The sequence below is a fragment of the Ranitomeya variabilis genome, chromosome 2 (genome assembly GCF_051348905.1).
Source record: "Ranitomeya variabilis isolate aRanVar5 chromosome 2, aRanVar5.hap1, whole genome shotgun sequence".
NCBI lineage: Eukaryota > Metazoa > Chordata > Amphibia > Anura > Dendrobatidae > Ranitomeya > Ranitomeya variabilis.
In genome coordinates this window covers 132,322,758-132,340,819 of record NC_135233.1, presented here as the reverse complement: position 1 = coordinate 132,340,819, position 18,062 = coordinate 132,322,758, and positions in this window count along the sequence as shown.

Sequence of the window (18,062 nt, the reverse complement as noted above, 5' to 3'; positions counted from 1 at the left end):
GACACCTGTTTACACACTCAGTTAGTCACACAATGCAACCTCTGAACCATGGCCAAGTCCAGAGGGCTGTCTAGGGACAAAATTGTAGACCTGCCCAAGGCTGGGATTGGCTACAGAATAATAGGCAAGCAGCTTGGTGAGAAGGCAGCAACTGTAGGCACAATTATTAAAAAAATTAAAGCAACACAAGATTACTGTCAATCTTCCTTGATCTGGGGCTCCATGCAAGATCTTGCCTTGAGGGGAATGAATGTTCCTGAGAAAGGTAAGGAAACAGCCTAGAATTACATGGGAGGACCTGGTCAATGACCTGAAGAGAGCTGGGTCCACAGTCTCAAACATTACCATTAGTAACACACTACTGTACACTGTCAAGAATAAATATCCTGCAGGGCATGCAAGGTCCCTCTGCTCATGCCAACACATGTTCAGGCCTGTTTGAAGTACTCCATTGACCATCTGGATGATTCAGAGGAGGCATGGTAAAAGGTGATATGGTCAGATGAGATCAACATAGATCTTTTTGGCATCAACTCCAATTACCCTGTTTGGAATAAGGGTGTACAACCCAAAGAACACTGTGAAAGATGGAAGTGAAACATCATAGTTTGGAGTTACTTTTCCGCAAAGAGGACAGGACGACTGCACTGTATTGAAGGGAGGATGGATGGGGTCGTGTATCAAGAGACTTTGGCCAGCAAAGTTCTTCTCTGAGTAAGAGCATTGAAGATGGGTCATGGCTGGGTCTTCCATCATGACAATGACCCAAAAAACACAGCCAGGTCAACTAAGAAGTGCTCCATAAGAAGTATTTCAAGGTCCTGGAGTGACCTAGTTAGTCTGCAGACTTGAAGACAAGTAGAAGACCTTAGAAGGGAGCTGAAACTCAATGTTGCCCAGTGATATCCCCAAAACCTGAAAGATCTGAAGAAGATATGTATGGAGGAGTCCGACAAAATCCCTGCTGCAGCGTGTGCAAACTTCGTCAAGAACTACAGGAAACGTCTGACCTCTGTAATTGCAAACAAAGGTTTCTGTACCAAATATGAAGTTCTGTTTCTCTATTGCATCAAATACTTTTTCATGCAATAAAATGCTTATTCATTATATAAAAATCATACAATGCGATTTTCTGGATTCTTTTTAAGATTCTGTCTCTCATACTTGAAGTGCACCTACAATAACAATTACAGACCTTTCCATTCTTTGTATGTTGGAAAACTTGGACACCCAACCAAGAGGGTTCACATTCAAACAAATGAGGGCCTAACACCACAGAAGTGTCATCAATTTCACCACAGTAGACATATTATAATAGGGATCGTCAGGTCTTCCACTATACCTAATACAGCAGATAGACACTGAACAAGGAGTGTTCACATTTAAACAAATGAGGGCCTTACACCACAAAAGTGTCATCAATTTCACCACAGTATAGATAGTGTAATAAGAACTGACAGGTCTTCCACTACACCCAATCCAGCTGATGGACACCCAAAAATGAGGCTCATTTCCTCCGTCCCCTTCCTCCAACCATGAACAACAGAGAGGGGAGGATTAACTTGGAGAAATGTTATCCCTTCCGCATCCTTCTCTGCTTCCTCCTCTTCTTCTGGGATCACCATCTCCTCTCAGAGGCTATTAAAAGTTTTCTCCAGCATATAGATGACAGAATTAGTGATGCTGATGATGGCGGCATCAGCGTTAACCATCTTAGTAGCCATTTCGAAACTGTGCAGAAGGGTACAGAGGTCCTTAATCTGTGTCCACTTTATATACGTGATATGTGCCACGTCCAAACTGTGTTGGCCCAGGCTATATGACATGACATACTGTGTCAGGACTCATTGCTGCTGCCACAGTTGCTGCAACATGTGCAGGGTGGAATTCCACCATGTAGGCACATCGCAAATTAACCTGTTAACTGTCATGCACAAAGACCTCTATACCGAAGCAAGGTGATGACTTAAGGGGTGTGAATGGAGGAAATGAGCACACAGCTTACATGCTTTCTGGAACAGCTCACACAGGCCAGGAGAGTGGCAGAGAAAATGCTGCACCAGCAGGTTGAGGATGTGAGCCATGCAAGGCACGTATGTGAGCTTGCATTGCTGCAGGGCCACCACCAAGTTTGCACCATTGTCAGACACAGCCATTCCTGGATGCAGATTCAGTGGAGATAGCCATTGATCAAACTCAGCATGGAGAGCTGTCCATAACTCTTCAGCTGTATGACCGCAATCTCCAATGCATATAATATTTAATACTGAAGTAAGAAAAAACAAAGTCCAGCTCATCATATCGACATTCCCGGAGGCTCGGAGCACGGAACCGCTGTGTCAGGGCGTAGGCAAACATAAAAGGAAAAGAATCCAGCTCAACGATGCAGTGAAAGATCCGTAGCTTTATTTCACTTCAAAATAGCGTGTGAGGACAAAACATCAGCACATTAAAACCAAGATCAACGCGTTTCCGGTGACTGAGCACCCTTAATCATGATTAAGGGTGCTCAGTCACCGGAAACGCGTTGATCTTGGTTTTAATGTGCTGATGTTTTGTCCTCACACGCTATTTTGAAGTGAAATAAAGCTACGGATCTTTCAATATTTAATACTGCCTGATTGTGATGAGTCCTGGCTGCTCAGTACAATGGTGGTGGGGATTTGCACTGCACTGTTGGAACGCGAGTCTCATTAAGGCAGTGGTTGAGGGTGCAGGTGGAGGCCCTAGAGGAGATAGAGAAGGCAGAAGCAGGGGAGGAAGGGTTAAATGTAGAGGTTTGTCCTGGAAGCTTTGGAGATTCCAAGACTTTTGGAGAAACGCCAGCCCCCACAGCCACCAGTGTCACCCAGTGGCCAGTCAGCGAGATGTAACGCCCTTGGCCATGCTTAATTGTCCAAGTGTCTGTGGTGAAATGCACCCTGGCAGACATAGATTTAGTCAAGGAATGGGTAAGGTTGTCTGCAACATGCTGGTGTAGCGCAGGCACAGCTTTCTTAGAAAAGTAATGGTGATTGGGCAATTGGTACTGAGGGACTGCGAAGGCCATCAGCTTTCTGAAACCATCTGTACCTACCAGGCAGAAAGACAGCCTTTCTGTGGCCAACAGATTGGAGATGGTGGAGTTCAACCTCTTACCTTTGTCATGCGTAGGAGAAATCTTTTACGTGACCATAACTGCGGAAGCGTGTGTTGGCTGCAGTGCTGAGAGAGGGTGGAGTATGGTGAACCCGACAAACTATTGGACCATGATAGAGATGTAGGCGGAGATGTTATGGTGGATTGAGAATGTTGTGGTGTGCTCATTCTCTGATATTGGTCAAAAATAGCAGGCATGTCCGCTTCCATTATAGCTGACGGCGGGCTTTCAGTCAGTGTGACTGGAGCAGATAAAGATCCCGAGGTTCTGCAGTTTAAGAACTGCGTCTCAATAGTTGGCACGGTAACAGGGGAGGAGGAAGAAGCAGCAGATGCAATTAATGGGGCAGCTGATGGTTGTTGAGATCCATTGGTCCACAATTTTGTGCAGCGGGATTCCCACAGTAACGCATGTTGATTGCGCATGTAAAGGTTCATACATGTAGTAGTCAAATTATTGCACTTTTTACCTCTACTCAGTTTGTTTTGCAAAATAGTCAGATTATGTGAGTTTGCTCATCCTTTGAAGTGTAAAACCGTATGACACTAAAAAAGAAACATTTTTTGTGGCCTCTGGATCAAGCCTCTATAACACACTAGATGCTGCAAACTATTTGAAAGTCAGGTCTCCTACCGTATGACACTAGGAGCAGAAGAATTGTTGTGGCCTTTGGATCAGGCCTCTATAACACAGTAGATGCTACAAACTATTTTAAAGTCAGGTCCCCTACTGTATGATGTTAGGAACACAAGATTTTTTGGGTGGCCTCTGGATCAGGCCTCTACAGCTTAATTTCAACCCAACAAAATGACAAAATGTGATACGATGGGCTGTCTAACTTTTTTCAACTGAAAAATTATATATACTTTTTTAATGTGTTTTAGGTCTGCAGACAGTTTCATATCACCACAGCACTAAATAACAATGTGGGATACAGCAGGCTGTTTCACATTTAGCTAGTGAAAAAAAATATGTAGAATGCTATACTCGTGCATGGAGCACAATAGAAGCAGGGCAGAACACACTTGAAATGTGCACTGCTGGCTTTGTCTGTGGACCTCAGTAACAGAAAAAAAATGCTGAAAGGTAAATTTAACCCCTTCCCGACATTTGACGTACTATCCCGTCGAGGTGGGGTGGGCCCCCATGACCACGGACGGGATAGTACATCATACTCGATCGGCCGCGCTCACGGGGGGAGCGCGGCCGGGTGTCAGCTGAATATCGCAGCTGACATCCGGCACTATGTGCCAGGAGCGGTCACGGACCGCCCCCAGCACATTAACCCCCGGCACACCGCGATCAAACATGATCGCGATGTGTCGGCGGTGCAGGGAAGCATCGCGCAGGGAGGGGGCTCCCTGCGGGCTTCCCTGAGACCCCCGGAGCAACGCGATGTGATCGCGTTGCTGCGAGGGTCTTACCTCCCTCCCTGCCTGCTCCAGACCCGGATCCAAGATGGCCGCGGATCCGGGTCCTGCAGGGAGGGAGGTGGCTTCACAGAAGCCTGCTCAGAGCAGGCACTGTGAAGCAGCCTGCACTTCTCGCAGATCGGTGATCTGTCAGAGTGCTATGCAAACTGACAGATCACCGATCTGTATTGTCCCCCCCTGGGGCAAAGTAAAAAAGTTAAAAAAAAAATTTCCAAATGTGTAAAAAAAAATAAAAAAAAATATTCCAAAATAATGAAAAAAAAAAAAAAATATTCCCATAAATACATTTCTTTATCTAAACATAAAAAAAAACAATAAAAGTACACATATTTAGTATCGCCGCATCCGTAACGACCCGACCTATAAAACTGGCCCACTAGTTAACCCCTTCAGTAAACACCGTAAGAAAAAAAAAAAAACGAGGCAAATAACAACGCTTCATTATCATACTGCCGAACAAAAAGTGGAATAACACGCGATCAAAAAGACAGATATAAATAAACATGGTACCGCTGAAAGCGTCATCTTGTCCCGCAAATAACGAGCCACCATACAGCATCATCAGCAAAAAAATAAAAAAGTTATAGTCCTGAGAATAAAGCGATGCAAAAATAATTATTTTTTCAATAAAATAGTTTTTATCGTATAAAAGCACCAAAACATAAAAAAATGAGATAAATGAGGTATCGCTGTAATCGTACTGACCCGAAGAATAAAACTGCTTTATCAATTTTACCAAACGCGGAACGGTATAAACGCCTCCCCCAAAAGAAATTCATGAATAGCTGGTTTTTGGTCATTCTGCCTCACAAAAATCGGAATAAAAAGCGATCAAAAAATGTGACGTGCCCAAAAATGTTACCAATAAAAACGTCAACTCGTCCCGCAAAAAACAAGACCTCACATGACTGTGGACCAAAATATGGAAAATTTATAGCTCTCAAAATGTGGCAACGCAAAAAATATTTTTTGCAATAAAAAGCGTCTTTCAGTGTGTGACGGCTGCCAATCATAAAAATCCGCTAAAAAACCCGCTATAAAAGTAAATCAAACACCCCTTCATCACCCCCTTAGTTAGGGAAAAATAAAAAAAAAGTATTTATTTCCATTTTCCCATTAGGGCTAGGGTTGGGGCTAGGGTTAAGGCTACAGTTAGGGTTGGGGCTAAAGTTAGGGTTAGGGTTTGGATTACATTTACGGTTGGGAATAGGGTTGGGATTAGGGTTAGGGGTGTGTCAGGGTTAGAGGTGTGGTTAGGGTTACTGTTGGGATTAGGGTTAGGGGTGTGTTTGGATTAGGGTTTCAGTTATAATTGGGGGGTTTCCACTGTTTCGGCACATCAGGGGCTCTCCAAACGCGACATGGCGTCCGATCTCAATTCCAGCCAATTCTGCGTTGAAAAAGTAAAACAGTGCTCCTTCCCTTCCGAGCTCTCCCGTGTGCCCAAACAGGGGTTTACCCCAACATATGGGGTATCAGCGTACTCAGGACAAATTGGACAGCAACCTTTGGGGTCCAATTTCTCCTGTTACCCCTGGGGAAATACAAAACTGGGGGCTAAAAAATAATTTTTGTGGGAAAAACAAAGATTTTTTATTTTCACGGCTCTGCGTTATAAACTGTAGTGAAACACTTGGGGGTTCAAAGTTCTTACAACACATCTAGATAAGTTCCTTAGGGGGTCTAGTTTCCAAAATGGGGTCACTTGTGTGGGGCTTCTACTGTTTAGGTACATTAGGGGCTCTGCAAACGCAATGTGACGCCTGCAGACCATTCCATCTAAGTCTGCATTCCAAATGGCGCTCCTTCCCTTCCGAGCCCTCCCATGCATCCAAACGGTGGTTCCCCCCACATATGGGGTATCAGCGCACTCAGGACAAATTGGACAACAACTTTTGGGGTCCAATTTCTCCTGTTACCCTCGGGAAAATACAAAACCGGGGGCTGAAAAATATTTTATGTGGGAAAAATTTTTAGTTTTATTTTTACGGCTCTGCATTATAAACTTCTGTGAAGCCCTTGGTGGGTCAAAGTGCTCACCACACATCTAGATAAGTTCCTTAGGGGGTCTACTTTCCAACATGGTGTCACTTGTGGGGGGTTTCTACTGTTTAGGTACATTAGGGGCTCTGCAAACGCAATGTGACGCCTGCAGACCATTCCATCTAAGTCTGCATTCCAAATGGCGCTCCTTCCTTTCTGAGCCCTCCCATGCGCCCAAACAGTGGTTCTCCCCACATATGGTGTATCATCGCACTCAGGACAACTTGGACAACAAATTTTGGGGTCCAATTTCTCCTGCTACCCTCGGGAAAATACAAAATTGGGGGCTAAAAAAATAATTTTTGTGGGAAAAAATTTTTGTTTTATTTTTACGGCTCTGCATTATTAACTTCTGTGAAGCCCTTGGTGGGTCAAAGCGCTCAAAACACATCTAGATAAGTTCCTTATGGGGTCTGCTTTCCAAAATGGTGTCACTTGTGGGGGGTTTCAATGTTTAGGCACATCAGTGGCTCTCCAAACGCAACATGGCGTCCCATCTCAATTCCTGTCAATTTTGCATTGAAAAGTCAAACGGTGCTACTTCCTTTCCGAGCTCTCCCATGCGCCCAAACAGTGGTTTACCCCCACATATGGGGTATCAGCGTACTCAGGACAAATTTTACAACAACTTTTGGGGTCCAATTTCTCCTGCTACCCTTGGAAAAATACAAAACTGGGGGCCAAAAAATAAGTTTTGTGGGAAAAAAAAGATTTTTTATTTTCACGGCTCTGCGTTGTAAACTGTAGTGAAACACTTGGGGGTTCAAAGTTCTCACAACACATCTAGATAAGTTCCTTGGGGGGTCTAATTTCCGATATGGGGTCACTTGTGGGGGGTTTGTACTGTTTGGGTACATCAGGGGCTCTGCAAATGCAACGTGACGCCTGCAGACCAATCCATTTAAGTCTGCATTCCAAATGGCGCTCCTTCCCTTCCGAGCTCTGTCATGCGCCCAAACAGTGGTTCCCCCCCACATATGGGGTATCAGCGTACTCAGGACAAATTGGACAACAACTTTTGGGGTCCAATTTATCCTGATACCCTTGTAAAAATACAAAACTGGGGGCTAAAAAATCATTTTTGTGAAAAAAAAAAGAATTTTTATTTTCACGGCTCTGTGTTATAAACTGTAGTGAAACACTTGGGGGTTCAAAGTTCTCACAACACATCTAGATAAGTTCCTTGGGGGGTCTAGTTTCCAATATGGGGTCACTTGTGGGGGGTTTGTACTGTTTGGGTACATCAGGGGCTCTGCAAATGCAACGTGACGCCTGCAGACCAATCCATTTAAGTCTGCATTCCAAATGGTGCTCCTTCCCTTCTGAGCTCTGTCATGCGCCCAAACAGTGGTTCCCCCCCACATATGGGGTATCAGCATACTCAGGACAAATTGGACAACAACTTTTGAGGTCCAATTTATCCTGATACCTGTCATGATCTCTGCAGGCAGAGATCATAGCAAGCCTATAGAGGGACAAGCTCTCGGAAGATGGAACTATACTGACCATGAACTAAGCCTGCCGCGCAACTAGAAATAGCCAGGTAGCATTTCCTATTTATCGCTAGATGCCCAGCTCTGGCCTAAGACCTAAATAGCTAGCAGAGGGAAATATAAGACCTGGCTCACCTCTAGAGAAATATTCCAAAGAAGACAGTAGCCCCCCACATATAATGACGGTGAGTTCAGATGAAACAACAAACGCAGCAGGAAAATAGTCTTAGCAAATTTGAGGTCCGCTTACTAGATAGCAGAAGACAGATCGTATACTTTCATGGTCAGCAGAAAAACACTAACAAAACACCATCCAGAGATTACCTTAAACTCTGGCATTAACTCATAACGCCAGAGTAGCAATCCCTGATCAACGAGAGCTTTCCAGACACAGTAACAAAACTTCAGCTGTGAACTGGAACAAATAGGCAAAACAAAACATGGACAAAAGTCCAACTTATCTAGTAGTAGTCTAGAAGCAGGAACAAGCACTGAGAGGCATCAGATAACATTGTTGACCGGCAAGAAACCACCAGAGAAATGAGCTTAAATAGCGACACCCACTACTGATGGAACCAGGTGAAACAGGAAAGAGGATGACAAGTCCAATTCCACAAGCGGCCACCGGGGGAGCCCAGAATCCAAATTCACAACAGTACCCCCCCCTCAAGGAGGGGGCACCGAACCCTCACCAGATCCACCAGGGCGACCAGGATGAGCCCTATGGAAGGCACGAACAAGATCAGAAGCATGAACATCAGATGCATTGACCCACGAATTATCCTCCTGGCCGTAACCCTTCCAGTTGACCAGATACTGGAGTCTCCGTCTGGAAACACGAGAGTCCAAAATTTTCTCCACAACGTACTCCAACTCACCCTCAACCAACACCGGAGCAGGAGGCTCAACTGAAGGTACCACAGGTACCTCATACCTGCGCAATAACGACCGATGAAAAACGTTATGAATGGAAAAGGACGCAGGGAGGTCCAAACGGAAAGAAACAGGATTAAGAATCTCCAATATTCTATAAGGGCCGATGAACCGAGGTTTAAACTTAGGAGAAGAGACCCTCATAGGGACAAAACGAGAAGATAACCACACCAAATCTCCAACACAAAGCCGAGAACCAACACGACGATGACGGTTGGCAAAACGCTGAGTCTTCTCCTGGGACAACTTCAAATTGTCCATAACCTGCCCCCAGATGTGATGCAATCTCTCCACCACCGCATCCACTCCAGGACAATCCGAGGATTCCACCTGACCGGAGGAAAATCGAGGGTGAAACCCCGAATTACAGAAAAACGGGGACACCAAGGTGGAAGAGCTGGCCCGATTATTGAGGGCGAACTCTGCCAATGGCAAAAAAGCAACCCAATCATCCTGGTCAGCAGAGACAAAACACCTCAGATATGTCTCCAGGGTCTGATTAGTCCGCTCGGTCTGGCCATTAGTCTGAGGGTGAAAAGCAGATGAAAAAGACAAATCTATGCCCATCCTAGCACAGAATGCCCGCCAAAATCTAGACACAAATTGGGTACCTCTGTCAGAAACAATATTCTCAGGAATACCGTGCAATCGGACAACATTCTGAAAAAACAGAGGAACCAACTCAGAAGAAGAAGGCAACTTGGGCAGAGGAACCAAATGGACCATTTTAGAGAAACGGTCACAGACCACCCAGATGACAGACATCTTCTGGGAAACAGGCAGATCTGAAATAAAATCCATCGAGATGTGTGTCCAAGGCCTCTTAGGAATAGGCAAGGGCAACAGCAGTCCGCTAGCCCGAGAACTACAAGACTTGGCCCGAGCACAAACGTCACATGACTGCACAAAGACTCGCACATCTCGTGACAGGGAAGGCCACCAGAAGGATCTTGCCACCAAATCCCTGGTACCAAAAATTCCGGGATGACCTGCCAATGCAGAAGAATGTACCTCAGAGATGACTCTGCTGGTCCAATCATCCGGAACAAACAGTCTATCAGGCGGACAACGATCCGGTCTATCCGCCTGAAACTCTTGCAAGGACCGCCGCAGATCAGGAGAAACGGCCGACAAAATTACTCCCTCCCTAAGGATACCTGTGGGTTCAGAATTACCAGGAGAGTCCGGGTCAAAACTCCTAGAAAGGGCATCTGCCTTAACATTCTTAGAACCCGGTAGGTATGACACCACAAAATTAAAGCGAGAAAAAAATAAAGACCAGCGCGCCTGTCTAGGATTCAGGCGTCTGGCAGTCTCAAGATAAATCAAATTTTTGTGGTCAGTCAATACCACCACCTGATGCCTAGCCCCCTCGAGCCAATGGCGCCACTCCTCAAACGCCCACTTCATGGCCAAAAGCTCCCGATTCCCAACATCATAATTCCGCTCTGCGGGCGAAAATTTGCGAGAAAAGAAGGCACAAGGCCTAATGACGGAGCAGTCGGAACCTTTCTGCGACAACACTGCCCCAGCTCCGATCTCCGAAGCGTCAACCTCAACCTGAAAAGGCAGATTCACATCAGGCTGACGCAACACAGGGGCAGAGGCAAAACGGCGCTTAAGCTCCTGAAAGGCCTCTACAGCATGAGGGGACCAATTAGCAACATCAGCGCCTTGTCTGGTCAAATCAGTCAGTGGTTTAACGACATCCGAAAAACCAGCAATAAATCGGCGGTAAAAGTTGGCAAAGCCCAAAAATCTCTGAAGACCCTTAAGAGAGGAGGGCTGAGTCCAGTCACAAATAGCTTGCACCTTGACGGGATCCATCTCAATGGAAGAGGGAGAAAAAATATACCCCAAAAAGGAAATTTTCTGGACCCCAAAAACGCACTTAGACCCCTTCACACATAAAGAATTAGACCGCAGAACCTGAAAAACTCTCCTGACCTGCTGGACATGAGAGCCCCAGTCATCAGAAAAAATCAGAATATCATCCAGATATATTATCATAAATTTATCCAGAAAATCGCGGAAAATATCATGCATAAAAGACTGGAAAACTGAAGGGGCATTAGAAAGACCAAAAGGCATGACCAAATACTCAAAGTGGCCCTCGGGCGTATTAAATGCGGTCTTCCACTCATCCCCCTGCCTGATCCGCACCAAATTATACGCCCCACGAAGATCAATTTTAGAGAACCACTTAGCACCCTCTATACGAGCAAACAAATCAGTAAGCAATGGCAATGGGTATTGATACTTAACAGTGATCTTATTCAGAAGCCGATAATCAATACATGGTCTCAAAGAGCCGTCTTTTTTTGAGACAAAGAAAAACCCAGCTCCCAAGGGAGAAGAAGATGGACGAATATGTCCCTTTTCCAAAGACTCCTTTATATATTCCCGCATAGCAGCATGTTCCGGCACAGACAAATTAAACAAACGACCCTTTGGATATTTACAACCCGGTATCAAATCTATGGCACAATCGCACTCACGGTGCGGAGGTAACGACCCAAGCTTGGGTTCGTCAAAGACGTCTTGATAATCAGAGAGGAACTCAGGGACTTCAGAGGGAATGGACGACGAAATAGAAACCAAAGGTACGTCCCCATGAATACCCTTACATCCCCAGCTCAACACAGACATTGCTCTCCAGTCCAAGACTGGGTTGTGAGACTGCAACCATGGCAATCCCAGTACCAAATCGTCATGTAAATTATACAGCACCAGGAAACGAATAATCTCCTGGTGATCCGGATTGATACGCATGGTTACTTGTGTCCAGTATTGTGGTTTGTTATTAGCCAATGGGGTGGAGTCAATCCCCTTCAGAGGAATAAGAGTCTCCAAAGGCTCTAAATCAAAACCACAACGATTGGCAAAGGACCAATCCATAAGACTCAGAGCGGCGCCAGAGTCAACATAGGCGTACGTGGCAATGGATGACAAAGAGCAAATCAGGGTTACAGACAAAATAAACTTAGACTGAATGGTGCCAATGGAAACAGACTTATCAAGCTTCTTTGTACGCCTAGAGCATGCTGATATAACATGAGTAGAATCCCCACAATAGAAACACAATCCATTCTTCCGTCTAAAATTCTGTCGCTCGCTCCTGGACAGAATTCTATCACAACGCATACTTTCTGGCGTCTTTTCCATAGACACCGCCAGATGGTGCACCGGTTTGCGCTCCCGCAGACGCCTATCAATCTGAATAGCCATTGTCATGGACTCATTCAGACCTGCAGGCACAGGGAACCCCACCATAACATCCTTAACGGCATCAGAGAGACCTTCTCTGAAAGTTGCCGCCAAGGCGCACTCATTCCACTGAGTAAGCACAGACCATTTACGGAATTTTTGGCAGAAAACTTCAGCTTCGTCTTGCCCCTGAGATAGTGCCATCAAAGTTTTTTCTGCCTGAAGTTCCAAATGAGGTTCCTCATAAAGCAAGCCCAAGGCCAGAAAAAACGCATCCACATCGCGTAACGCAGGATCCCCTGCTGGCAATGAGAAGGCCCAATCTTGAGGGTCACCCCTGAGCAAGGAAATCACAATCCTAACCTGCTGAGCAGGGTCTCCAGCTGAACGAGACTTCAGGGACAAATAAAGCTTACAATTATTTCGGAAATTCTGGAAGCTAGCTCTATTCCCTGTGAAGAACTCCGGCAAAGGAATTCTCGGCTCAGATACCGGAGCATGTACCACAAAATCTTGTAAATTTTGTACTTTCGTGATGAGATTATTCAAACCCGCAGTTACACTCTGGAGATCCATTATTGTCAGGTGCACACAGAGCCATACAGAGATTAGGAGGAGAGAGAAAAAAAAAAACTGCAGCAAGGCAGACTGGAGGGAAAAAAAAAAAAAAAATTCCAGCAGACTTCTTATAACTCTCCTTTCACAACCTGGGTCTTTAACACTTTAGGGGCCGGTCAAACTGTCATGATCTCTGCAGGCAGAGATCATAGCAAGCCTATAGAGGGACAAGCTCTCGGAAGATGGAACTATACTGACCATGAACTAAGCCTGCCGCGCAACTAGAAATAGCCAGGTAGCATTTCCTATTTATCGCTAGATGCCCAGCTCTGGCCTAAGACCTAAATAGCTAGCAGAGGGAAATATAAGACCTGGCTCACCTCTAGAGAAATATTCCAAAGAAGACAGTAGCCCCCCACATATAATGACGGTGAGTTCAGATGAAACAACAAACGCAGCAGGAAAATAGTCTTAGCAAATTTGAGGTCCGCTTACTAGATAGCAGAAGACAGATCGTATACTTTCATGGTCAGCAGAAAAACACTAACAAAACACCATCCAGAGATTACCTTAAACTCTGGCATTAACTCATAACGCCAGAGTAGCAATCCCTGATCAACGAGAGCTTTCCAGACACAGTAACAAAACTTCAGCTGTGAACTGGAACAAATAGGCAAAACAAAACATGGACAAAAGTCCAACTTATCTAGTAGTAGTCTAGAAGCAGGAACAAGCACTGAGAGGCATCAGATAACATTGTTGACCGGCAAGAAACCACCAGAGAAATGAGCTTAAATAGCGACACCCACTACTGATGGAACCAGGTGAAACAGGAAAGAGGATGACAAGTCCAATTCCACAAGCGGCCACCGGGGGAGCCCAGAATCCAAATTCACAACAGATACCCTTGTGAAAATACAAAACTGGGGGCTAAAAAATCATTTTTGTGAAAAAAAAAAGAATTTTTATTTTTACGGCTCTGCATTATAAACTTCTGTGAAGCACTTGTTGGGTCAAAGTGCTCACCACACATCTAGATAAGTTCCTTAGGGGGTCTACTTTCCAAAATGGTGTCACTTGTGGGGGGTTTCAATGTTTAGGCACATCAGGGGCTCTGCAAACGCAACATGGCATCCCATCTTAATTCCAGCCAATTTTGCATTGAAAAGTAAAATAGCGCTCCTTCCCTTCCGAGCTCTGCTATGCGCCCAAACAGTGGTTTACCCCCACATATGGGGTATCGTCGTACTCAGGACAAATTGCACAACAACTTTTGTGGTCTAATTTCTTCTCTTACCCTTGGGGAAATAAAAAAATGGGGGCGAAAAATCATTTTTGTGAAAAAATATGATTTTTTATTTTTACGGCTCTGCATTATAAACTTCTGTGAAGCACTTGTTGGGTCAAAGTGCTCACCACACATCTAGATAAGTTCCTTAGGGGGTCTACTTTCCAAAATGGTGTCACTTGTGGGGGGTTTTATTGTTTAGGCACATCAGGGGCTCTCCAAATGCAACATGGCGTCCCATCTCAATTCCAGTCAATTTTGCATTGAAAAGTCAAATGGCGCTCCTTCCCTTCCGAGCTCTGCCCTGCGCCCAAACAATGGTTTACACCCACATATGGGGTATCAGCGTACTCAGGACAAATTGCACAACAATTTTTGAGGTCCAATTTCTTCTCTTACCCTTGGGAAAATAAAAAATTGGGGGCGAAAAGATCATTTTTGTGAAAAAATATGATTTTTTATTTTTACCGCTCTGCATTATAAACTTCTGTGAAGCACTTGTTGGGTCAAAGTGCTCACCACACATCTAGATAAGTTCCTTAGGGGGTCTACTTTCCAAAATGGTGTCACTTGTGGGAGGTTTCAATGTTTAGGCACATCAGGGGCTCTCCAAATGCAACTTGGCGTCCCATCTCAATTCCAGTCAATTTTGCATTGAAAAGTCAAATGGTGCTCCTTTCCTTCCGAGCTCTGCCATGCGCCCAAACAGTGGATTAACCCCACATATGGGGTATCAGCGTACTCTAGACAAATTGTACAACAAATTTTGTGGTCTATTTTCTCCTGTTACCCTTGGTAAAATAAAACAAATTGGATCTGAAATAAATTTTGTGTGAAAAAAAGTTAAATGTTCATTTTTATTTAAACATTCCAAAAATTCCTGTGAAACACCTGAAGGGTTAATAAACTTCTTGAAAGTGGTTTTGAGTACCTTGAGGGGTGCAGTTTTTAGAATGGTGTCACACTTGGGTATTTTCTATCATATAGACCCCTCAAAATAACTTCAAATGAGATGTGGTCCCTAAAAAAAAATGGTGTTGTAAAAATGAGAAATTGCTGGTCAACTTTTAACCCTTATAACTCCGTCACAAAAAAAAATTTTGGTTCCAAAATTGTGCTGATGTAAAGTAGACATGTGGGAAATGTTACTTATTAAGTATTTTGCGTGACATATGTCTGTGATTTAAGGGCATAAAAATTAAAAGTTGGAAAATTGCGAAATTTTCAAAATTTTCGCCAAATATTCGTTTTTTTCACAAATAAACACAAGTTATATCGAAGAAATTTTACCACTATCATGAAGTACAATATGTCACGAGAAAACAGTGTCAGAATCGCCAAGATCCGTTGAAGCGTTCCAGAGTTATAACCTCATAAAGGGACAGTGGTCAGAATTGTAAAAATTGGCCCGGTCATTAACGTGCAAACCACCCTTGGTGGTGAAGGGGTTAACAGCCACACTGGAAACTAGCTTGCTACACCAGTTGACTGATATACAACCACCTAGCTAAGTAGCTAAAATCTTGCTGCTAACATTGCCATCATCAGGAGCAGCCTCTTTGCGTTGTTACAGTGTCAAAATGGTGCTAAATCAAGATGTCCGCTATTTATATGGAGAGGGACATGTGATTTGGGCAGCCAATGACACAAGTCATTGTGTCAGGACATTGTGAGTGTTTCCTGCGCCCTGATTGGCTAGCCACAATGTGCACACAAAGTTAGGCAAAAAAACGAGAACAAGAACACCGCTCCTCTGAGCTCTGCAAGCACCCTCCCTGTTGTGAAGTTGGATTTTGGGCTCCCCCGGTGGCCACTGGTGGAATTGAACTGGTGTGCATCATCCCCTCTGTTCACCTGTTTCCATCAGGATGTGGGAGTCGCTATTTAACCTTGCTCCTCTGTCACTTCCTTGCCGGTCAACATTGTAATCAGAAGCCTTTCTGTGCATGTTCCTGCTGCTAGACAACTCCCAGCTAAGTTGGACTTTAGTCCTCGTTTGTTTTTGCATTTTGTTCCAGTTCACAGCTGTAGTTTCGTTTCTGTGTCTGGAAAGCTCTTGTGATCTGAAATTGCCACTCTGATGTTATGAGTTAATACTAGAGTCTTAAAGTAATTTCAGGATGGTATTTTGATAGGGTTTTCAGCTGACCATGAAAGTGCCCTTTCTGTCTTCCTGCTATCTAGAAAGCGGACCTCAATTTTGCTAAACCTATTTTCATACTACGTTTGTCATTTCATCTAAAATCACCGCCAATATATGTGGGGGCCTCTGTCTGCCTATCGGGGAAATTTCTCTAGAGGTGAGCCAGGACTATATTTTCCTCTGCCAGGATTAGTTAGTCCTCCGGCCGGCGCTGGGTGTCTAGGGATAAAAACGTAGGCAACGCTACCCGGCTACTGTTAGTTGTGCGGCAGGTTTAGTTCATGGTCAGTTTAGTTTCCATCCTTCCAAGAGCTAGTACTTATGTTTGCGGGGCTATGTTCTCTTGCCATTGAGAACCATGACAGTTTGACCGGCCAAAAAGGGTTAAATTAATTGACAGAGAAAGGAGAGAAAAGAGAAGTCTGCTGAAGATTTTTTTTTTTTTTTTTTTTTTTCCCTTCCCTTCAGTTCTGAGTGTGCTTGTAATTGAATCTCTTGCAAGTCTGCCTATATTGCAGCCTTTCTCTTTCTCTCTCTCCTTCTAATCCTGGAATGGCTCTGTGTTCACCTGTTTAAAATGGATATTCAGAGTTTAGCTGCAGGTTTGAATAATCTCACCACGAAAGTTCAAAATTTACAAGATTTTGTTGTTCATGTTCCTATATCTGAACCTAGAATTCCTTTGCCTGAATGTTTCTCGGGGAATAGATCTTGCTTTCAAAATTTCAAAAATAATTGCAAGTTGTTTTTGTCCCTGAAATCTCGCTCTGCTGGAGATCCTGCTCAGCAGGTCAGGATTGTGATTTCCTTGCTCCGGGGCGACCCTCAGGATTGGGCTTTTGCATTGGCTCCAGGGGATCCTGCGTTGCTCAATGTGGATGCGTTTTTTCTGGCCTTGGGGTTGCTTTATGAGGAACCTCAGTTAGAACTTCAGGCGGAAAAGGCCTTGATGTCCCTATCTCAGGGGCAAGACGAAGCTGAAATATACTGCCAGAAATTCCGTAAATGGGCTGTGCTTACTCAGTGGAATGAGTGCGCCCTGGCGGCGAATTTCAGAGAGGGTCTCTCTGATGCCATTAAGGATGTTATGGTGGGGTTCCCTGTGCCTGCGGGTCTGAATGAGTCCATGACAATGGCTATCCAGATCGATAGGCGTCTGCGGGAGCGCAAACCTGTGCACCATTTGGCGGTGTCTACTGAGAAGACGCCAGAGAATATGCAATGTGATAGAATTCTGTCCAGAAGTGAACGGCAGAATTTAAGACGAAAAAATGGGTTGTGCTTCTATTGCGGTGATTCAACTCATGTTATATCAGCATGCTCTAAGCGTACTAAGAAGCTTGATAAGTCTGTTTCAATTGGCACTTTACAGTCTAAGTTTATTCTATCTGTGACCCTGATTTGTTCTTTATCATCTATTACCGCGGATGCCTATGTCGACTCTGGCGCCGCTTTGAGTCTTATGGATTGGTCCTTTGCCAAACGCTGTGGGTATGATTTAGAGCCTCTTGAAACTCCTATACCCCTGAAGGGGATTGACTCCACCCCTTTGGCTAGTAATAAACCACAATACTGGACACAAGTAACTATGCGGATTAATCCGGATCATCAGGAGATTATTCGCTTTCTTGTGCTGTATAACCTACATGATGTGTTGGTGCTTGGATTGCCATGGCTGCAATCTCATAACCCAGTCCTTGACTGGAAAGCTATGTCTGTGTTAAGCTGGGGATGTAAGGGGACGCATGGGGACGTACCTGTGGTTTCCATTTCATCATCTATTCCCTCTGAGATTCCTGAATTCTTGACTGAATATCGTGACGTT